General features: G+C 33.8%; 1 long non-coding RNA gene across 3 annotated transcripts in view; it reads left to right on the forward strand.

Moving 5' to 3' along the window:
• The first annotated feature begins 11099 nt into the window (after nt 1-11099).
• LOC122203714 overlaps nt 11100-22537 on the forward strand; it is a 75924-nt gene continuing 64486 nt past the window's right edge. Inside the window, exons 1-3 of one of the 3 annotated variants that reach the window (XR_006195311.1) lie at nt 11100-11167; nt 20216-20324; nt 20945-20985. This is a non-coding gene — a long non-coding RNA (uncharacterized LOC122203714). Of the gene's footprint in view, nt 11168-13169; nt 13457-14286; nt 14906-20215; nt 20325-20944; nt 20986-22537 lie in introns of those variants that run through there. The other 2 variants (XR_006195313.1, XR_006195312.1) reach the window with 2 other exon arrangements.

A 22537-nucleotide genomic window follows, 5' to 3' on the forward strand; every position in this document is an offset into this window, starting at 1 on the left:
TGAATGTACTAAAATTAAACTTAAGGAAATGTGAGGTGTAAAATGTTATAGATATTTTAGACATTGTTCCCCAAACTACCTGTGTATGGTATACATCTGTAACATAACTAACATACACAATGATACAAAAATCATGAAATTATTCATTTGGTTTTGCTTCAGTATGCACACCAAACAGTGCTAATTATAAAGGTGCATCGGTACAGGGGCACCTGGGTGGTTCATCCGGATAAACATCTGACTTCAGCTCAGATCATGATCTCAAGGTTCATGGGTTTGAGCCCCGTGTGGGGCACTGTGCTGAGAGCTCGGAGCCCGGGGCCTGCTTCAGATTCTGTGTCCCCCTCTCTCTCTGCCCCTCCCTGACTTGTGCTCTATCTCTCCCTCAAAAACAAATAGAACATTAAAAATAAAAAAAAAACTGTGTTGGTACAGATATCAATCACAGAAGATATAAAACTTCTTTGGTTCAGATTTTCAAAAAATTATTGAAATTTTGGGAATGTGTGATGAATCTATACTTCTCAACTTTTAAGCATTCAGTTTGTGGAAAATACTTATTACAGATCATAGTTTCAATGATATATATGGATTAGTTTTCTATATTCTATGGCCAGACACTGAAATCTTAAGATTATTCAAAGATATTCAGAGATTACCTGGGTGGCTCAGTCACTTAAGTGTCAGACACCTTGATTTCACAGCTCAGGTCATGATCTCAGGGTTTGTGAGATCGAGCCTCACATGGGGCTCTGCACTGACAGCATGGACCATGCTTAAGATTCTCTCTCCCTCTGTCTTTCTGCCTACCTCCTGCTTGTGTGTACACTCTCTCTCTCTCTCAAAATAAATAAATAAAACATTAAAAAAGATATTCACAAATGCATAATTCATAAAGCAAAAAAAAGTAAGACTGAAAATCCTTAAAGGCAGGGACAATAATCTCATTTAGGCATTATTCTTCCATGCACAACACAACAGCCAACACAGATAAGCACTTACTTGTGATAGGTGAAAAAATAGAATGTAATAGAAATGGAATCATGCATTCACTCAATACACACATATAAACATGACTGGAAAACAAATCAAAGCTTACTGGTTTTTACTCATGAAAGAGCATACATATCTATGCCCATACTAGTTTTGGACACCTATCTTTGGTATTTCCAATACCTGACTGTAAAGACAATATTATCACTAGTGGAAAATATGGATGTTAAATGGGGGAGGGGAAGGAAAAAAAAAGTGGTTAGAGTGGGAGAGAGCCAAAGCATAAGAGACTCTTAAAAGCTAAGAACAAACAGTGGGTTGATGGGGGGTGGGAGGGAGGGGAGGGTGGGTGATGGTTATTGAGGAGGGCACCTTTTGGGATGAGCACTGGGTGTTGTATGGAAACCAATTTGACAATAAATTTCATATATTGAAAAAAAAAGATAAAGCATTAGTTAAGAATACTACTTAAACGTTATTTTTAAACAACTAATTTAAAATAAAATTTGTTTTTTAAAACCATAAACAGTAATACACTCAGTAATTTAAATTTCAAATCTAAAATTCTATGTGTTCTACATATTTCATTGGCATACATTTAAAATGCAAAACTGCATAAAACCAGTACATTACAAGGGATATTGGAACATGAATCTAATAAATTCTTAGGCACACCACGTTTTATTGAATCTTTTCCTATATGAGATGCATTTATTTTTTTAATCCAATAACCATAGTACCTAATAATGTAATTCTAATTTTTTACTCGAGAACAGACTTTCCACAAATAATCTGAGTTTCTTACTATGACAAAAGTGTATGTCAAAGTTTTAGGATATCTTCACATATCATAATTTTGAAACAAAGTATGAGTTATATTTTGGGGATAATTTTTTTTCTGATTCCATTTAATTGCATAATTGGAATAAATCTTAAAAAATGAGTGGACATTTAAGAAAACTATATATAGCAACATTTAAATGCAGTAAAATGTGTAAAAATGTGTATTATGGCATTGATTGTTTCAGAAACAACACAGAGTTCTTTCTGATCCTGGCTTGTTTGAAACTCATTTGATCATGATTTTCCTGAGGCAATTTATAAGAGTGGTTTCACTTGCAGGCCTGTGAACAAATTATAATTCTGACTTTGTAAATCTTTGGGATAAATTTTCTCTGCATCTATTCTGGGGTTACCTCCTCACTCAATGATAACAGGAAATAATTAGCTTCACTCCACAAGCTTACACGAAAGAATTAATATATTTTATGCTTAAGTGGAAAAAATCAAAGGGATAAGTTATGAAAAATATACTCACTTAAATTATGCATCTAGAAACTAAAGTTTAGATGTAGAAATTGGTGATATGTCAAGGTTTTTACATATTTAATGTTTTTTTTTTCATTTTTATTTTTGAGAGAGAGTATGAGCGGGTGAGGGGCAGAAAGAGGGGGACAGAGGATCTGAAGTGGCCTCTGCACTGACAGCGGTGAGCCCGTGAGATCATGACCTAAGTCGAAGTTGGACACTCAACTGACTGAACCACCCACGCACCCCAAAGTTTTTACAGATTTAAAATCATTTATTGAAAACTTATTGCATTTATTATAAGACAGTTGTACAAATTAGATGCTGTTACTAGTCTGATGATCTGGGAAAATTGGTAAATCATTGCACGCTATACACTTTGCCGTTTTAAAGGGGGAAAAAATGACGGTGGCGCAAGTGATGGGACCAAAATACAATGGATGTGTTTTTAAATATGGCACCAATTACTCAAAATATTTATGTTTGCTAATTCTTACTAGATAATTTGGTCTTCTTAAAGAGGTTTTTAAATGTTTGTTCACTTATTTTGAAAAGAGAGACAGAGCGTGAGTGAGGGAGGGGCAGGGAGTGAGGGAGACACAGAATCCAAAGCAGGTCACAGGCTCTGAGCTGTCCGTGCAGAGCTACGCGGGGCTCGAATTCATGAACTGTGAGATCATGACCTGAGCTGAAGTCGGATGCTTAACCAACTGAGCCACCCAGGCACCACATCAGAAAAAAGACTATCGTTTTCCATTCTGCCTTCTTCATTTCTTTTTCCCCTCACCTTGCTGGCCTGGCATTACATCTACCAAATCAACCACTGGCAGTTAACCCTTGCCTCAGACTTTGTTTTAAGGAAGTGTAGGGTAAGACCATAGATTGCATATGAAATTACTTATGCTATTTATATCGGGAAAAGTACAATTAAATTGACCATAGTAAATAATGCATTCATATGGGATTTTCTTTAGAAATATTATCCTAAATGCACAGACTTTGATTTCCAATCAGACTTACTAGTTCAATATAACAAAAATTATCCAAAGTATTATGTCAAAAACATTCAAAGAAACTGAAATCTTGTGTCTGTATGTGTAAATAATATACATTTGTATTAATAAAATGTGATCAATAAAAGAGAGTATATATTTTATAAGGAACAAAGAAAATAGTGGGAAAAACTTACCTCAGTGGTTACAAGTAGATTCAATTTTTAAAGATTTCCTATATTACACACTTCGCAGCAACCAGAATGTAGTTCCATGATATATTAGAGGTGTGCTGAAATGAGAAGTATATCTGCCAATTGTTGATATTCTCATATACTCTGACAATGAATTCCTTCAACTTTTATTAAAAAAGTTTAGCCCATGGTATCATTCACAAAGATGACATCACACCATATCATACACTTTTTTTCCAGATTTTCCAATCATTATTTTCAATTTGTTGAATTTTAGATAGAATCATTTCACAAATGAAACAATTAGATCCAGAAGAAAATTTTACTTGGGAGTACTTAGTTTGTTGGAGTTTTCTTTTTTTTCTCAGAAGCCCTCATAAGATATGACATTACATATTAGCCAACGAATTCCATTCATTTAAAATTTCAAACGGAAACTAAATGCAGCCAATAATAATCCACATTTTATAAAATTAAATTAAAATATTAACTTTATTATTTGACTAGCAAGACTGTTGATAATTTGAAGTTTCTTTAAAAAAATTTTTTTTACATTTATTTATTTTTGAGAGACAGAGAGACAGAGCACAAATGAGGAGGGGCAGAGAGAGAAGGAGACAGAATACAAAGCAGGCTCCAGGCTCTGAGCTGTCAGCACAGAGCCCGAGGCAGGGCTCAAACCCACAAACCATGAGACCATGACCTGAGCCGTAGTTGGACGCTCAACCAACTGAGCCACCCAGATGCCCCGATAATTTGAAGTTTTAATCAAGGCTATTTAAACTATTAATGTTAACTCTATCATAACATATAGTTAAGTGTAGTATCCTCTAGGTAAATGATATACCTTAATAAATTATCTTCTTATTTTGAGAAGAAATCTCTAGAGAAAGAAATTAAAATAAGTTGTTTATTGCATACCACCATCATTCATCAATGTAAAGCCCATCATATTTTATTCTGTGTGTTTTTCTTTCTTTCTAAGTACCTATGTCCCTTCTCCTTCATTACAGTTGGGAGGTATCACAGAAATCATATCTTCCAACAACCTCATTTCAGAGAGGAGGAATCAAAAGTACAGAGACTGACATGGTCAACATCACATGCTAGTGTTGTAGATTTGGAAGTAAAACTCAAGTCACCTGAGCTGGTGTTCCTTCTATAAGTGATGTGGGAAGGTGTGGTGGCCCAGTGTTAGAGCAGGGAAATATTTTTTCACCAACATTCTTGTAACTCCTCTAGCCTCATAGTTTTCATTTGTAATATTAAGAAAGCTAAATTAGATACAATTCCCTTTCAACCTTAAAATTATATGAAACGGGAAATGACTCTGTATTACTAAGAGTTAGAGTGACGAAGGAAAAATATCAAAATTCATTTTATTTGTTTTCATTTGTTTCTTTTCTACAATGCTGATCACTTCCAATTGTCCACAAGGGTAGTCCCTTTCTAAATTGTCTAGGTAGTGACATCCAAATCAACCAACTAAATTTTTTTCCAGTAGATCATGTAAGAATAGTCTTATTATTACTTTTCAGGTCATAAGCACAAAGTCAATTATCAGTGATTTAGTGAACTGCAAAACAAAAACAAAAACAAAATTTACTATGAATCTCTTTTATCTTTAGTTTATGCATATGAGATGACATATTTGCATAAAAATCTGAAGAGTAAATCTCAATATTAACATTTAATTGGATACTCATAATTAAAATTTTAATCCTGTAGAGTAATTAAATTTTCTTCTGAAATAATTCTCAATTGATTCTTTCTGTGACCACATTGAGAAAATGCTTAGAAAGTATTAAATATTTAAAAAATTAAGTGCTAGGGGCTCCTGGGTGGTTCAGTCAGTTGAGCATCCGACTTTGGCTCAGGTCATGATCTCACAGCTAGTGAGTTCGAGCCCTGCATCAGGCTCTGTGCTGACAGCTCAGAGCCTGGAGCCTGCTTCTGCTTCTGTGTCTCCCTCTCTCTCTGCCCCTAACCCACTCGCATTCTGTCTCTGTCTCTCTCAAAAATAAATAAACATTAAAAAATTTTTTTAAATAAATAAAAAATTAAGTGTTTCTCCAAGGTTTGTCACTTTCTTATTTATTGGCTTTGCAGAGCTTAAGAGATGCACATTGCTTTAATTATTTGTTTTGCTTTCCACATAAATGCGAAGCATTAAAAATGTCTCCCAAACAACATGAAAAAAAAAAGAGATGATGTGATGGTTAATTTTATGTGTCAACTTGACTGGGTCACAGGATGCCCAGATAACTGGTCAAACATTATTCTGGGTGTGTCTGTAAAGGTGTTTTTGGATGCGAGTAATATTTTAATCAGTAGAATGACTAAAGCAGATTGCCCTCCCAAATGTGTGCTGTCATCATCCAATCAGCTGAAGGCCTAAATAGAACAAAAAAGCTAACCCTTCTGTGAGTAACATTTTCTGTCTGACTGCTTTGACCTAGGACATAGGTATTTTCCTGCCTTCAAACTTGGGATATAAACAACAGCTCTTCTTGAATCTTGAGTCTGATCACTTTCAGACTGAAACTTACACCACTGGCTCTCCTGAGCCTCCAGGTCCCACCTGCAGACCTTGGAACATCTCAGCCTCCGTAATATGTATTCAGAGATCTTGAGACGTCTCAGCCTCCATAATATGTAATACGAACATACATTCATACTCATATCAATCATATACATCTATATTCATGGTGGTTGAATATGAATTGATTCTGTATTGATTTTGTTTCTCTAAAGATCAATACAGATGGTATATCTAAGTCTTCTTGCATTTGTTAATCTTGTTATCTTTCTATATAGAGGAAAGCAAAAAAGATGGCTTAGTAAATCAAATAAAATCTTTAAGGAAGATCACTGCTCATGACTTCAGGAAGATACGAAGAGAAATGGGAAATTGAAAAGAAGAGTGTAATTTAAGAAATAAAGGACTAGGACTCAGAAAATCAGACTTGGAGTCACAGCTCTGGGGACTTGGCCAAAACTATACCCTATCAGCATCTCTTTTTATTCACTGAAGAGTATGGGATCAGTTCATCCATCTTACGCACATCATTAATTCATTTACTTATTTATTCAAGAAAGGAGATGAATGTGCATTTTAAACCCAAGTTGCCATGTAAAAGTAATGTCCGCATTGACAGAACTAAATAATGATAATGCTAATAAAAATAATTAAAGAAGTAGAAAGGAATATGAAAATCTGACTTTTCCATAAATGTGGAATGAGTACATGTATAGATCAAAGGGACAAGTGTAGGGAGAAGCCATATAAAAGTGTTAATTCTCTATACTTTTCAGAAAGAGCATTGTGAAATTGGCTTACCCTGAGATTTGAATATTGAAAGAGACCTTGCAAATTCATAAATATTTAAGTTGTGACTATGAAATCAATTATGATTTTTTCAATATCTTGATATTTTAAAAAGCTTATTTAACATCTGATGATGGCTAGTTACTGGCAGTAAATGGACTCTTCACCTCAGTCTAGATCTTTCCTGTCATTAGATGTCACTGACTTCCTTATCACAATATACATCTGAAGAAACTGGTAACAAAATACCTTCCTTAATAAATTAGCCCAGTAGTGGTAAAAGTCACCAAAAAGAATAAAGAAACACAGTTGCACCCAAGCCAAAGAGTAAAGCTTCCAAAAATAGAAATCATGACAGTTATTTAAGAGTGAACAAAGAAATAGCACTGCCAGTAGGAAAGTATAAAAGAACTTTTTTAAAAGAAAACATGGACCTAAAATGCTAAGTGAGACAGGACAATAGGAAGATGTGTACTATTTATTTGAATAGAAAATGATAAAAAGGGTTTGCAAATACATTTCTCATCTTGGTCTCTATTTTTAAAATGTCACATTTATCCTGTAAGAAAGCATAAAAGAAACCAGTGTGATTAGAAGGAAATGAGAAGAGAACCAATATTTATTGAACACCTTTCCCGTAATAAATGGTGACATATTTTATTCTTTTTAATCCTCCCGACAGTCTCACAGTAGATCAATATTTTATGGACACGAAAAGTGAGTCTATATAACTTGTCTCATCGCAGTGCTCTTTGTAAAAAAAATGTAGCCGGATTAAAATCCAGATACTCTTTACTCTGAAAGTTCCACTTTGGTGTCAAGTAAGTCTATGAAAGGAAAATCAAGTATTGCTTGCAAAAATAGCTAGACTCTTAGTTCACCGGGCACAATAAGCACATTATAGCCTTGAAGTTGTCACTGTTTTTTGATTGAAAAACCACAAGATATCATTTCATCAAAATGTATAGACACAAACAAACAAAATCTTGAAAAAAATTGATACACAAATTCTAATAAAGAAAAGCAAACCCGAAATCAGGGAGTCATTTTAAAATAGTTTAAAGATCTGTCAAAGTCAATGTGGAATTATCAGGTTTACAAAATTTATGGAGTGAGGTTAGTGATGTAGTTTAGATATATTTAGCAATAAGCAGAGTAAAGGGGTAAGGTCCACGACTTCTAGCAGTTCAGAATTTTGCTGAAGCACCTGTTTGAATTACCCATATCGATGTGTGGAATGACTCATTTAGCTTTATAAATTATTTTAGTAATGCATTTGTAGAATCATTAAAAATCCAAAAGGGTCACTTATGAGCTTCATGAATTTACTTCACTTACTGAATTTTATGACAGAAATTACATTCTATAATAGTATTGGGGGTTTTAAAGATTCATGGAATTATCAGTACTGGTCCCTTGAGGAGAATGTCAGTGGTCTAGTATAAATGAAATGTCACTGTTTAGGACTCGTGGCCTGAACCCTCAGTCAATAGCAAGGAAAGCAGCCAGATTGCTTTCCTAAGATAGGAGCCCGACATTATGGTGCTGCATAAGAGACCATTTAGATGATGAACAATAGCTAGAAAAACTATCAGGAAGAACCAGACCCATTCATTTAGCCTTACAGATATTTGTGAGTTTGCACTTAATATTGGGTACAATTTTTGAATATTACTTCTTTTCAGAGAACACCTAACAGAGGATCTGCTAATATGTACCAGGAATGTTATTTATATTATGTCATTTAGTTTCCATGGCAATCCTATCAGACAGGTATTAATTTTATTGTCATTGCTATTTAAAGGTAAGTAAACAGAGGTTCAGAGAGGTGAAGTACTTTACTGAAAATCACACGAGTTAAGAAATGCCAAAGCCTAGATTTGAATGCCTCTATATGTTCTTTCCTTCTGTTGTGCAGTCAGTATCTGTCATAGCAGGCCATGTGAAGAAGAAAGAGAAGGAGGAAAGGGGAAGAAAAGAGGTGTAAAGATAAAAGTTGAAATGGCAAATATTTATTTTTATTAATCTTGAAAGCTGTGGAGAATATGAACATAAAATTACTAACATCCATTGATTCCTGATACAGATACATTTATAAAAACATGCATTTTTGTTTTTATATTAGATAGTAAGTCAGGATGAATCCTAATTTCTGATGTGCTGTGTAATGACATTACAGAAATGATTAGAAAAAAAATGGGGTAACACCTATTTACATGGCATGCCTCCTGACTTTTTGAGGGTGACATAAATAAAATATGGACATTTTCTTAGAAGAGAATTTTTATTATCATTCAGAGATACAATGTCATATATTTGTAAAGGATTATCAAACACTATCCTGGTAATCAGGAAATTTGATGACCCCAAGATGATAGTTTAAAGAGATCCACTTTGCATTTTGAATTCATGAAAATTCATTTATTTATCCAACAATAATTTATTTGGTTTTCTACTAAATGCTAGGTAATGTGCTGGCATAAGAATTTTAGAAAAGACTTTCTTAGTGTCTATTGGGTAAAAAAAAGTCATAATGCATTTTCAGTAACACAGAATACACTAAAAAAATGTAAGATGAGCACAGAATCTAATCTTGGATGGGTAGTAATAATAATGAAACTTCATGAAGAAGCTGATATCTATACCTTGATGCTAACACAGAATACACTAAAAAAATGTAAGATGAGCACAGAATCTAATCTTGGATGGGTAGTAATAATAATGAAACTTCATGAAGAAGCTGATATCTATACCTTGATGCATTAGTTACATACTGGTTGGAAGCCTACTATGGACCAGACACTATTCTAAGAACTAGCAATAAATTAGTGAACAAGTTAACTTTTAAATCCATATCACTATCACAACATCCATATAAAGATGATGAAAGGAATTAATGAAATAAGAATAGAAATCAGCAAAATGGAAACTAAGCATTAATGAGGATAATGAACCAATACCTGGTTCTGTGAAAAGATTGATAAGTTAGAAAAGACTTGTTAAGACTGACCAAGGGTGGGGGGGGGCGGTGAAGGTGGAAAAATGCACTATGAAAAAGGAGAGATATCTATAGATACAATATTACAAAAATAATATAATAATATTATAAATATATATACATGCCCAAAACTGCAAAAATCTAAATAAAATGGATAAATTTCAATAAGGAATTTCCATTCCTTTTTGTAGTGGACCTTTATTATTCATTTTGGCTGAATAGCATCTGAATTCCCTTCCCTTTGTTCAAGATAGTCTTTACCTTATTGGTAGAAAGGCAATGGAGAGATATTCAAGTAAGACGAAAACAACATGTGCAAAGGCCCAGAGAGAGGCAAGAGACAATTACTGTTCAGAGCACTGTTCAGAGAGCATAAATAGCGTGTCTGGAGAACTGAAAGGAGAAACAGGTCCCAAATCATCAAGATTATTGTAAGCTATTTAAAGATTTTAGATTTTTTTCCTGGCATCAACAGAGAGTCACTCTCTGTTTGGGGAAATTGGATGATCATGGTGATACTGATGATCTTGATAACTTCTAACATTGTTTTAGTACTTTTTACATGCCAAGAATAGGGTACTTAGTGCTTTATGTGAACTATCTCAATTAAATCTCATAGGAACTCAGTAAGATCAATATTCCTATTATGTGAATTTTAAAAGTAAAGAAATAGGTTAGCAAATTTAAAAAGTTCAAGAAAAGAATATATAAGAAAAACAAAAACAAAAACAAAAACAAAAAAACCCAACCAGCTTCTTTCAAAAAACCTGAATGACATTTGGGTTCAAATACTAGATTAGATGTCTCTGGAATATATAACATACATAAAGAAGAGAGGGATTCTGCATCCAATGCTTAGTACTAGATGAAGCTTCAGCATCTCAAGTCTGCTTATTCTCAGTTGTGGCAGGTGACCAACAGACAGTGAGAGTGCACAAGTTTGGATTTATTACTGGAAATATATAAGACAGTCAGGGGGATCCATGAGATACGTGGGGGAGGAATTGCACAGGAAGTATTAGAAAGTATGGATTTTCAATAAAACACCAGACACCATGGAAGAATTACTTGAGACTGTGGCCCCTGCATTTTTAGTGACACTGGTCTGCACTGTTTCTGTTTGATTCTCTCTAGCAGTGCAAAGCAACCTGAGTTAAGAGCAAAGAAGGCAACACACATAGGTTGATTCAGCTGTACGTTTTGTGTTTGGTTAAGTGTTCAAGAAAATGAAATAGCTTTGTGAATCAATTACCTTTCTTTCTTCTACAGATTCTACTGAAGACCAAATTATAAATGGTTAGAAGGCGCCAGGAGGAGACTTGACCTTTCATCCCTAACAAAAAAGGAAAATAAGGTACCAATTCTACAGATGGTAGATCAGCATCATCCTGGTAAAAAAAGTAGAGGTAATTAGACTTACACATGGACATTCATCATTTGCACTTAGCATGTCTTAACATTCCTTCACAGTTTTTTTGATTTAGAATTTTTTTTTGGTAAGAGAAAAAGTATTCTAAAGTCTGAAAAATTCTTCTATAATCCCTTAATACCTACATACCTACCATCTTAGCTAATGCATGATTTAAATGGAATTAAAATATTCTAAAAAAAAAACCTTACGAATTTGGACTGAAGATCACGTATTTATGGATAACACAGTCTGTTTATTAGGCAACATAATTATGTTTAGGATGTTAGTGAATCTCTTAACTCTAGGACTTTAGGTAGACAAAAAAAACCCAAACAAACTGTGATTCACAAAATTCTAGCTAGCATGCTAAATTAATCAATCTATGACAGCATTGCCCATTGTTAATAAATATAACAAACACATTGTGATAGTCTATATGTGAAACTATTTTATAAACTAACGTTTCTTCTGAGCATTCAACATTCAAATGCACCCTTAAAATAAAAAATCTCTTGTATCTAACTCAAACTTGGTAGTCACCACTTGTGAAACTGAAATCTTATTTTTCAAAAAACATTCCAACCATTATTAAATGCAAAAAAAATGTTCACATGTAAACAGCATTTAAATGAATAAAATGGTCAATATTTGTTTTATGTCAAATAAAAATAATAGCTATTATTTTGCCAGTTTCTATATTTGGTTTGCTCCATTACCCAAGAAGAAGTTATTGAATGTTTATTCGACTAGGAACTAAAAGTAGAAGATCATAATCATCAGACTAAACTATCAAACTCAGCATTGAAAAATGAGTGCAGTCATATAAAACTGCTTTTATCTGTCTTCTTTTCTGTAAAAGTACAGAGGAATCATTTAGCGAAACAATGCTAAATTATATAAGCATTCAAATCATTTTAAAAATAGCTATTAAAGTTGTTAAAACTGCAGAGAAGCAGTTATCTGTTGATCCAAGTTATATGGTTTAGTACTTCTTACCAACCTAAGTGAATATGGAAACAAGATGCTGTATACATGACAATTATTAAAAGGAGAATTAATGAAATCACCTTCCCTCACTCTTTATCTACATACCACTCTTTACAAAGCAAGTACGTATAATTTTTCTCCCATATGTTAATTTTTGTTAATATAGTCAGACCTTAAAGTAGTTCATTACTTTGAAAATTTAAAAATATATGTCTATTTCCCTATTACCTTTCAGAAACAGGGCCTTTTTTGTCTGTCTCCCTCTGTATAATGACAAATATTCACAGGCTTAGTATTATATTTGTATTCATATCCCAACGCTCCTATGTAAACAAATCCATAACATGACGCAGATAGAGTGGCCAGGACAATCAGGGTCCACCCATTCTACTGATGAGTTAAACCTGAGCTGTTTTTGGTTTATGTTACTTTTTTTAGCTGGGGGCAGTGACCCTATAAATTGCTAACTCTCCTTGGAGTTTCCTTTAGTGTTTGCCTCCTCTAGTACTTACTCAAAACTGAAGTCAGTTACTGAATCATAGAGCAATAGAATCTGAGATGTAGAACTGTTGAGGCCTCCTCTAATGTTCTAAAGGGCGGCTCCCAAAACTATATGTGCATGTCCTAAATTTGTACCTGTGGATATTACCTTATGTGGCAAAAGAGAGGTTTATGATAAGGCTCTGGAGGGGAGGATCTTATCGGGGATCATCTAGAGGGGCCATAAATCATAAGTGTCCTTATAAGAGAGAGGCAGAAGTTCTGAGACAGACTACAGAGGACAAGGCCATGTGAAGTGGAGGCTGAGGGTGGAGTGATAGGACTGCCGATCGCTGAATGTTGAGGACTACCAACAGCCACCAGCAGCTGAGAGAGAGGCATAGGGTGTCTCTTCCCCAAGAAACTCTAGAGAAAATGAAGCAGCTGACACCTTGATTTCAGACTTCTGTCCTCTAGAACTGGAAGAAATCAGTTTCTTCTTTTAAGCTACCAATTTTGTGGTAATTTATTACAGCAACTACATGAAACAAATACACCATCTATTGCAGTCTTGTGTATCTTCAAGGGAGGGATTTTTTTGACAAATGGATGTCCAGTTTCCCCTTGCTGGTTCAAGTATAAGCTGACCTCTAGTAACGAAAGAGGATTTTCTAGTACTGCCTGGCTTAATCATCAGCATAGTCTTTTCACCAAGCTGAAATCTGCTTCCTGACTGTCCCTCTACAGACCCACTACAATTTACAGGTGACACATTAGTTCTCTGTTATAACATAGATCAACTCTCTTCTTATAAAAAATCCCTTTGCAGATCTGAAGACAGTATTAATCCCCTTTTAATCTTCCTTGCATAACCTGCAATGCTACCTATTTCCCATAATCTAGCTAAAAGCTGTCCTGTGAACCTCTCTCAATGGTCTTCTCTGGACTTCTTTCCCTGAGAGTGAAGGATACTTAATTGTGAACCTGTACGCCCCATGATACTTGACACATGAAGACACATGCAAACATGAGAATACAATATCTTGAAGTATCTGGAGGTTGCAGTGTGTGAAAATGGAGGCAAAGCAATGTTTCTAAGAATAAGAAGGAGCAGAAAGAGAGATACAAATAGAAATATATAGGTAGGGAGACCATGATAGAAATAAAAAGAGTGAGAAAGACATAACACAGCCAGTAGACCCATCAATCTCTCATTTGTGCAGAATCACTGGGTCATAATGAATAGGAATAGGGAAAACTAGAAGTGGGAAAAGATTTCCTAAGGAAAGATTGTTAGGGAGCTTTGGATAATACTAATAAATAATCATTAAAAGTTTACCAAGTACAAATCAAGCATTGTGCAAAAAACTGTAAATATAATATCTCCGTTATCATTATAGTAACTTGAAGTGAAATTTGATTTTATTATATCAAATTAAGGATTAAGAAACTATTTGAAATTATTATTACAAATTAAAAATGAAGAAAGAGATTTAAATTATTCACTGAAATCATGCTCCCTATAAATTGTGAAGCTGGCATCTGAACCCAACATTCTCTGGTTGCTAAGATGACTTCTTAAGCATTCCAGTAATGCTGCCTCCCAATCCAAATAACCATGAATCATACTATTATTACTACTGAACTGTCTTTATTACTATTTCTTCCTCCTTAAACTCTCTTTCTATCCCCATGCCTTCTCTTCTTTGAACACCAGACTAAGGTCTGCAAACTTAACTTGAAAGCTAGAAAAGAGTCCTTGAAATGTGAAATCAGAGGACTGGAACCATCAGACCAAAACTAACATTGAGCGCAATATATGAAACAAGATATGTAACCTATTTATGTGTATCTGTAGCATATCTGAAAAATATTTCCAGAAAAAACCACAGCACAATCTTGCCACACATAATTGTGTGACGTATATCTGGAAATAGATGTTTTATTAATACTGTGGTTTTCCTTACCTTAAAGCCGCATTCACTGCTATTTTCTTTGTAACCTCTTTCATTTAAATAAGATACAGGGTCTATTTTCTATATCTTTGTTTAGAGGCTACAGATATTATTACCCTTAATTACTTCCCTATGTGGCTTTAAATTGAAATTACCTCTATAATTACTTTCCCCTGAAATTTCTATGGTGAAATTCTGCAAGTAAATGTTGATGGCTTCTAAATGAAGACATTTGGTCTGTGCTGTAATCATCAAGCAGGTAAAAGATTTTATTTAGTTTTGGAAAGTTTAAACATTTCGAGTAGTCCTGTCATCTCTTTTTACTCATTTATTTATGATTCAAGAAATTAATCCTAACAAAGTCTTTGATTCTGTGTAGTATGATGCTATCACAGCAACTCTGTTGGTTTTTAATAATTGATATAAAGTTTTAAATGAAGTGTTTAATTGTGTTTGCAGATAGTTTCCTGAGCCATAAATAGCCAACTGGCGAAATCTTTTTTTATTATCATTGACATTAGGTAATCAACTTGTGCATTTTCATTGAAATGAGATCCAAGGAGCTTGGTGCCAGCAAGGTCATCACAACTCAAAAAGAACAGGAGAACATTTCAGGTCACCATGAGTCACAGAGGGCAAATAGAACTTTGCATATATCCTTACCATAGCAATGTATCCAATAATTATTTTCCCTAGAATCAGTTTCAATTCAAAACACTGCACTGATCTCTGCATGGAAATCTAATTATTCTTCCCACTCATAAAAATAGGCTACTCTTGCTATTTCTCTTGTCGCTTTCAGTTCATGCACATGAAAATAGAATTTAAATAACTGCAATGCCATTTGTTAAATGATGTCCTAGAAGAATTAGTTTTTCTTTAAAAAGTGAATACTGCAAAGTTCTCTGTACCCATTTTACTACCTAAGGAAGTTATTTGCCATTTGCTGAATCAGAGATGAGCTTTATAAAATACATAATATTTTTATTTTAATTATTACTGCATGAGTCACAGTTTTCATAAAAATCTGCCTTTAGTTTTAGCAGAATTGGCAAAGCTATATATTTTTAAATGACTGAATTTTCATTTAGAATCCTATTATTTTTACTAAAAGATGAGTGTATTATTCATCAAATAGAAAACAGAAATTTTCATATGAAGATATGTGGATTATTTTAAAAACACTGTCTCATTATTTAACATTATTTGAGATAAAGAATTAAAAGAATATATTTCAGTAGGAAGAATTAGATGATAAAATGGAGGCAGTGGTGAAGTTATGGTGCTTTGCTCTTGAATTGTCAAGACAAAAAAATTGCAAAACTTAAAGACTTTATGGGCTTATACAGAAAGCTAAAGCCTGTGCTTCTAAAATACAACAAATGTGAAACTATTTACAGAACATGATTATCTCTAATTTTATGAAAACTTCACCCTGGAAAATGGGCCCAACTTATATTTTACTTTCCAAGCACAAACTCTGGACCATGAATATTTCATAATGTTTGACTCTGGGACCATCGAAGCTATGGATTCTCATTTGTTCTGAATGTATTCAGAGTACTCACCTAGTACTAGAAGTATTGATGCTCTAAAGTGTTAAATATTATAAAGCAATGTGATTCCATATAAATATACCGGGATGATTTTCCTAGTGCTACTAGATATAGAGATCCTTTACTCATGCTTTACAAATAATAATAATAAGTGCTTATGTGACAAATTTTTACAAAACAATGGTGAAATTTTATGTTACACAGCATCAGGTCTTTCAATAGACACAGAGTTAATATGGTGATCATAGTATGTGGACTCTTCAGCATGTAATGATAAAAGAGTACTCAAGTCCTAGACTGGGCCTTGTCTGATCTATCCCAATCTACTGTCTTCTCTAGACTGAAATGGTTTACATGGAGACTGACATGTATTCCAACATAATGAAACAAATTTTAGTAAGCAGAATGGGAAGAATAATGAACTAATTTTATATTTATTAAAATATGCTTTGAACTTTATGAAATACTATTATAAATAAAAGTAAACTATGAACATATCAGGAGATCAGGTGATTTATCAATTGAGGAAATGATCTTAGTCTCAATGTTTAATTTTAAAAGATAAAATTATACAAATTTACACAATTTACTTAGAAGGCTTAGACACATTGAACATGCATGACTACATTACTAAATTAAGATAAATAATAGACATTACTTTGAAAAAAATAGTTTTTATATAGATAAACATCTCTATGCAGTCTGTAAGTAGTCTGCAACCGGGAATCACAATGAAACACAACTAGTTAAAACTCCTTAATGAATTCTAATTATAAATAACTATACTCCACAAATGGAAATGCATAGAAAGAATATGTTTTTGTCATGGACTATGGATAAGATCATAACTTTCTATTCTAATCTACTTGTAATATAAATTATTGCTAAATTGATGAAAGTGTCATATTAGCCTTCTATATATTTGGTGATATTTTTAAAAAATGTTGACTTATTTATTTTGAGAGAGAGAGAGAGAGAGAGCATGAGCAGGGAAGGGGCAGAGAGAAAGGGAGAGAGAGAATCCCAAACAGGCTCTGCTCTGTCAGTGAAGCCTGACACAGGGCTTGATCTCATGAACAGTGAGATCAGGACCTGAGCCAAAATCAAGAGTTGGATGCTTAACAGACTGAGCCACCTAGGCATCACTCAGAGATATTTTGTAACAATTCTTATTCTTCCCTTTCTTATGAATGGTAGGCTACCATAATATTCTATGAAATCACGTTTTTCCTCTGAGAAGTGTTTAACATCTGCATGGTTAGCTACATTTGGACTATTTTGAAGACCAGGTAAAATGTGATAGGTGATTTACAAATCAGAACATAAATTACAGCTTTAGAGAAACATATCATACCTTTTCTTCTTTGAAATTTATGTCCAATAATTCAAACCATTTTAACAATACTTATTGAGCAAATGTACTTTTCAGGAGTGTGAGATCCTAATGATTCATAGGAAATGATCATTGACCATCTTTTCATATGGCCCTTAGTTGTAGGAATTTTTGCCTCTGAGAGGACTGGGGCACAGATTATTCCACCATAACATCAAATTAAGAGTAGAATCAGGCTCAGCATAAGACATATAATTTCATCTACCACCCAGAAAGGCGAATGTTGTACTTATTAACTTCTTAACTGCGTCTACATTAACAGTCTAGAAGGCAACATCATTTGCATATATTTTCATTATAACATATGAAATAAAATAATGCAAAAAAAAAAGAAATAAAATTGACTAAAAAATCTTAATTCTTAGGCAATGTCAGGTTTTCCTCTGCAGTTAAATGCTTATAAGAATACCAAAGGGGAAATAATAAGCAATATTGCCATCCAATGGTGAAATTGTAACATTTAAAGTATATTAAAAATAAAGATAAAGATAGGAATATAGGACCATATCTCAAAATTACTAGAAATATCTTTCTTTTGACTACCTGCGTTTTCTGGGAAATATAAAGGGAATATCTGCATGGTATTAATATAGTAAGTGCTAATCTAAAATAAGAATTCAAGGCACCTGGGTGGTTCAGTTGGTTAAGTTTTCGACTTTGGCTCAGGTCATGATCTTATGGTTCATGAGTTTAAGCCCCACTTTGGGCTCTGTGCTAGGCTCAGCTCAGAGACTGGAGACTGCTTCAGATTCTGTGTCTCTCTCTCTCTTTGGCCCTCTCCTGCTCACACACACACACACACACACACACACACACTCTCTCTCTCTCTCTCTCTCTTTCCATCTCTCTCTCTCTGTCTCAAAAATAAATAAACATTTAAAAATGTTTTTTAAATAAAATAAAATAAGAAAAATTCACTAAGGGTGAGTTTTCACCTCTTTCCAACAAAGAACAAGAGAAGTTCCACTTCCTATCATTTAATTATCAAAGAGGTAGGAGAATAGAGTTTGAAAAACTTATTAATATCATTATTTTTATTCTTTATTTTACATTATGCTTAGCAAATATTTTCCTTTCACAGTCAGTTAAAGATATTCCTGAAATTTGTCCCCTCTTAAAAGACTTCAGAACTAATCTTTCTCTCTCCCAAACCCCCAGACACATTTGCCTACACTGTTGTTTATAATTGTTTGATTTACTTTAGAATCATTGACATATTTGTTGACACACAGCTTTAATTGGGAAAAGGACAATGTCTTAATGGCTAAGAGACCAACTGTAAATAATTGTTGAATATAGAATTGTCTTAACTTTGAATGTCTCTGGATTTATAAATTTGCATGTTCATACTGAAATAGCTGTATTTCACCAGTGATGTGCATTTTATCTCATTTGTAAAATTCAAAGAGCCACTTCAAATTTCCCAATATGTGGACATTTTTGCTAAGTTAAATGGCAAGAGGAGATTACAGTAACTAAAATTGGATTGTTATAACTGATAAATAATAAAGTGCTTGTAAAATACCTATTATTATGCCTATTATATGGAATGTACTCAATAAATAGTAGTTGGCAAAATTGTGCTGTTGCTGGTAATGACAATGATTATTCAAGCTGCTTTGGCTGGATTTTATTAATCTGATATCCCAGATATGTACATTTATAAAGAAGAAGAAGTATATTTTTATATCTCAGAGTTTAATACTACAGTAATCAACTTATATACGTATTATTATTATTAAATTACATAGTATTCATTCAATTATTCAAGAAATATTTAAAATGCATCCATTTTCTAGCTGCTAGCTGTGTTAGGTATTAGAAATGGAGGAGTAAAGCAGATAGATGTAGTCTCTGCCCAAATGAAAATAGTATCATGAATAAATGGATATTGAACAAGTAATGACAACTACGTTAAGTGCTATGAACATGGTCATTAGGTAGCAATAGGAGAAGGTCCTCCCTACAGTGAGACACTCAAAGAACATCATCTGAAGGAAGCTAAGGCCCAAGGATGAGTAGTAGTTAACTAGGTGACAGTTGGGCAAGGAAAGGGGAGTTGCAGGAAGAAGAAACTGCTGAAAAGACAGTTTGGAGGTGAGATGAATCTGGAACTTTTGAGGCATTAAGAGCTTCATTTCATTTAAGAGAGACAGAATGCAAAGTAGAATTGGAAACCTAAGCAGGATCTTTTGAACTATGTCAAGGATATTCGACTTACCTTAAAGGTTAGAAGTACTAGGCAGCACATGAATGCAAGAAAAATAAGTAAACATATTGCTTTGAGTGGGAGAAGTGTTTTTATCCATGGGTGACAAGTGTCTGTGTAGATAATCACAAAGAATCTACAAAAAAATCTCCTAGAATTAATACATGAATCAAGATGGATGGCAGAATTCAAGGTCAACTTACAAAAGTCAATCATATTCCTATACACAAAATTTATGTGGAAAGGCTAAGAAACCAAAGAGTCAACATTTTAAATAAGCACATTGGTGAAGGATTCACATTACCCAATTTCAAGGCCTATTAATATAGCTATAATAAGTCTGTTGAAACTGGACTCCCAAGTTTTGCTTTAAAGATAACCCCATTCATACTCTTCATTGGTGTGTTTCAGGTTGGTTGATCTCACTCCTGTTTCAGCAAAATGCCTTGCGATTATGTGCACAACCACACACACTGTGTTAAGTGTGATTCCCAAGAAGCCAACCCTGAGTCAAGGTCTTGTAAGTTATTTACTATGGAGGACTATCATGGAGGTTGTTAAATGGGTGGGGAAAATAAGACACAAAGAAGTAGCTCAGTCAAAGTCCTGAGGATGGTACCTTCAGAATGTTCCTGCCGTTAGGCCACAGATTGCCCCTACAGAAACCAGTGAGCTGGGCTTTTTCCCAGTTTCTCAGTTGGCTTCAAAGAGAATTTGGCTGGCACCCAATGCAAACTCTTGTTATTTCTTTTGCAATTGATTTGAAGCTTAGCGAATATCAGTTTTCCTCAAACATCTATGAGCATAGTGGAGATATTTAGAAATCAACTCAAAAGAGCAGAAGGTAGAGCCAAAAGACAGAAAGAAGCAATCCTATGAATGCGTAACCCTGAATGCAGCTTTGCCTAAAGCCAGATTCTTCCTTAATGCTTCAATTACTCCAAGTTAGTCAGACTGATATATTCTTTTCTTACCTTCTTTTTCTTTGTTCAAGCCAGTTGAATTGGGGTTTTGGTCATTCACAAAATAGTGAAAACTGATACAGGGACAAAAAGAATTCTTCTAAAAGGAAGTGATTCCAGAAAAGCATTTTAAAGGATATACGGGAGTTAACTGAATAGTTTGTTCTGACTTTTACAGGTTTCGAAGAGTGTATTAAAGAATTGCAGAACGTTGAAGAGGTATAACCATATCAGACTTACCATGATGAATTCAAGTATTTAATTTTATTAATGTTTTAGTGTTTTATTCATTTTTTGAAAGAGAGAGTGTAAGTGGGAGAGGGGCAGAGAGAGATGAGGACAGAGGATCCGATGCAGGCTCTGTGTTGACAGGGTGATGCTATCAAGCCTGATGTGGGGCTTGAACTCACGACCTGAGCTGAAGTCAGAAGCTCAACGAACTGAGCAAACCCAGATATCCCTATTTTAATGTTTAAAACAGAGAAATTCATGAAGAAAATCTTGTATATATCCATTTATCCATCTGCCAAAATTACTAGGTGTTACTATTTTGTCAATATAAGTTATCAGATAGATTTCAAATACACTTCATTCCACTTTGCAGTCAAATACTCAACCCTCCCTCCCCCCAAACAATCACTACCATAAATGTATGTACATTTCCCATTCATGAGTTTATATTACTATGTGCCACAAAGTATGTGTGTGTGTATATGTATATATATATATATATATATATATATATATATATACAGAAAGGACACATAAGAACAAAAACGGTATATATAAATATAATAAAATTATCTTGTTTTATGCTACATTTCAATTAATATATTTTCATATACTCATTTATTTAATATGAAATTCCATAGAATCTCATCATACTACCTATCTCTAACTTATTTATATTTTACAAATATATCTTTTAAATCCCTTTATCTTCAAACATTATGCATTATTTTACTAAGTATATCACTTATAATCAGTGAAAAGCTGAGTTCTTAAAAATCCAATCTAAGTCTTTTTATTCTAACAGGAGAAGTAAGTTTTATTTTTAAAAATTTAAATAGGTTGCTGATATATTAAAGTTTATTATGCCATTTTATTTTGGAATTTACTCTTACAACATTTTGTTTCTTTTTTTCTTCTTTCCTGACTGCTTTTTGGTTAGGTTTTCTTTATTTACTTTCCTCTACCCAGTAAGCTTCTATTTCTATTTCTATTATTCTAGTAAATTATATCTAAGTGGTAACATTTCTATCTCTTTCCTCCTCACTGAAAAACAAGCACTATAGGACATAAAGTATAGTCTTAGGAAATGTATTCTCATACAGATAGGGCATTTAAAATATTCCTACTCTGGGACACCTGGATGGCTCAATCAGTTGAGCGTCCAACTCTTCTTGATTTCGGCTCAGGTCATGATCCCAGGATTGTGGATAAAGCCTCGCATAGCTTTCTGTGCTGAGGCTGGAGCCTGCTTAAGATTCTCTCTCTCTCTTCCTCCACCCTTATCCTCAATTGCATTCTCTCTCTCTCTCTCTCTCTCTCAAAATAAATAAACAAACAAATAATAAATGAATAAATATTCATGCCCTGCTTGCATAAGAAAGTCATCTCTCTTCTTTACATTGACTTTTATAAGAGGGACCAGGAACCTAAATAGGAAAACAGTTGCTAATATTATGTGCGTGTCTTGGGTGTGTGGATGTAGGATAGACTCCCACATATGGAGTAACAGGTTCAAAAGAAATATGTTAAAGGTGATTAA

This window comes from Panthera leo, chromosome D3 (assembly GCF_018350215.1).
Source record: "Panthera leo isolate Ple1 chromosome D3, P.leo_Ple1_pat1.1, whole genome shotgun sequence".
In the NCBI taxonomy this organism is placed as follows: domain Eukaryota; kingdom Metazoa; phylum Chordata; class Mammalia; order Carnivora; family Felidae; genus Panthera; species Panthera leo.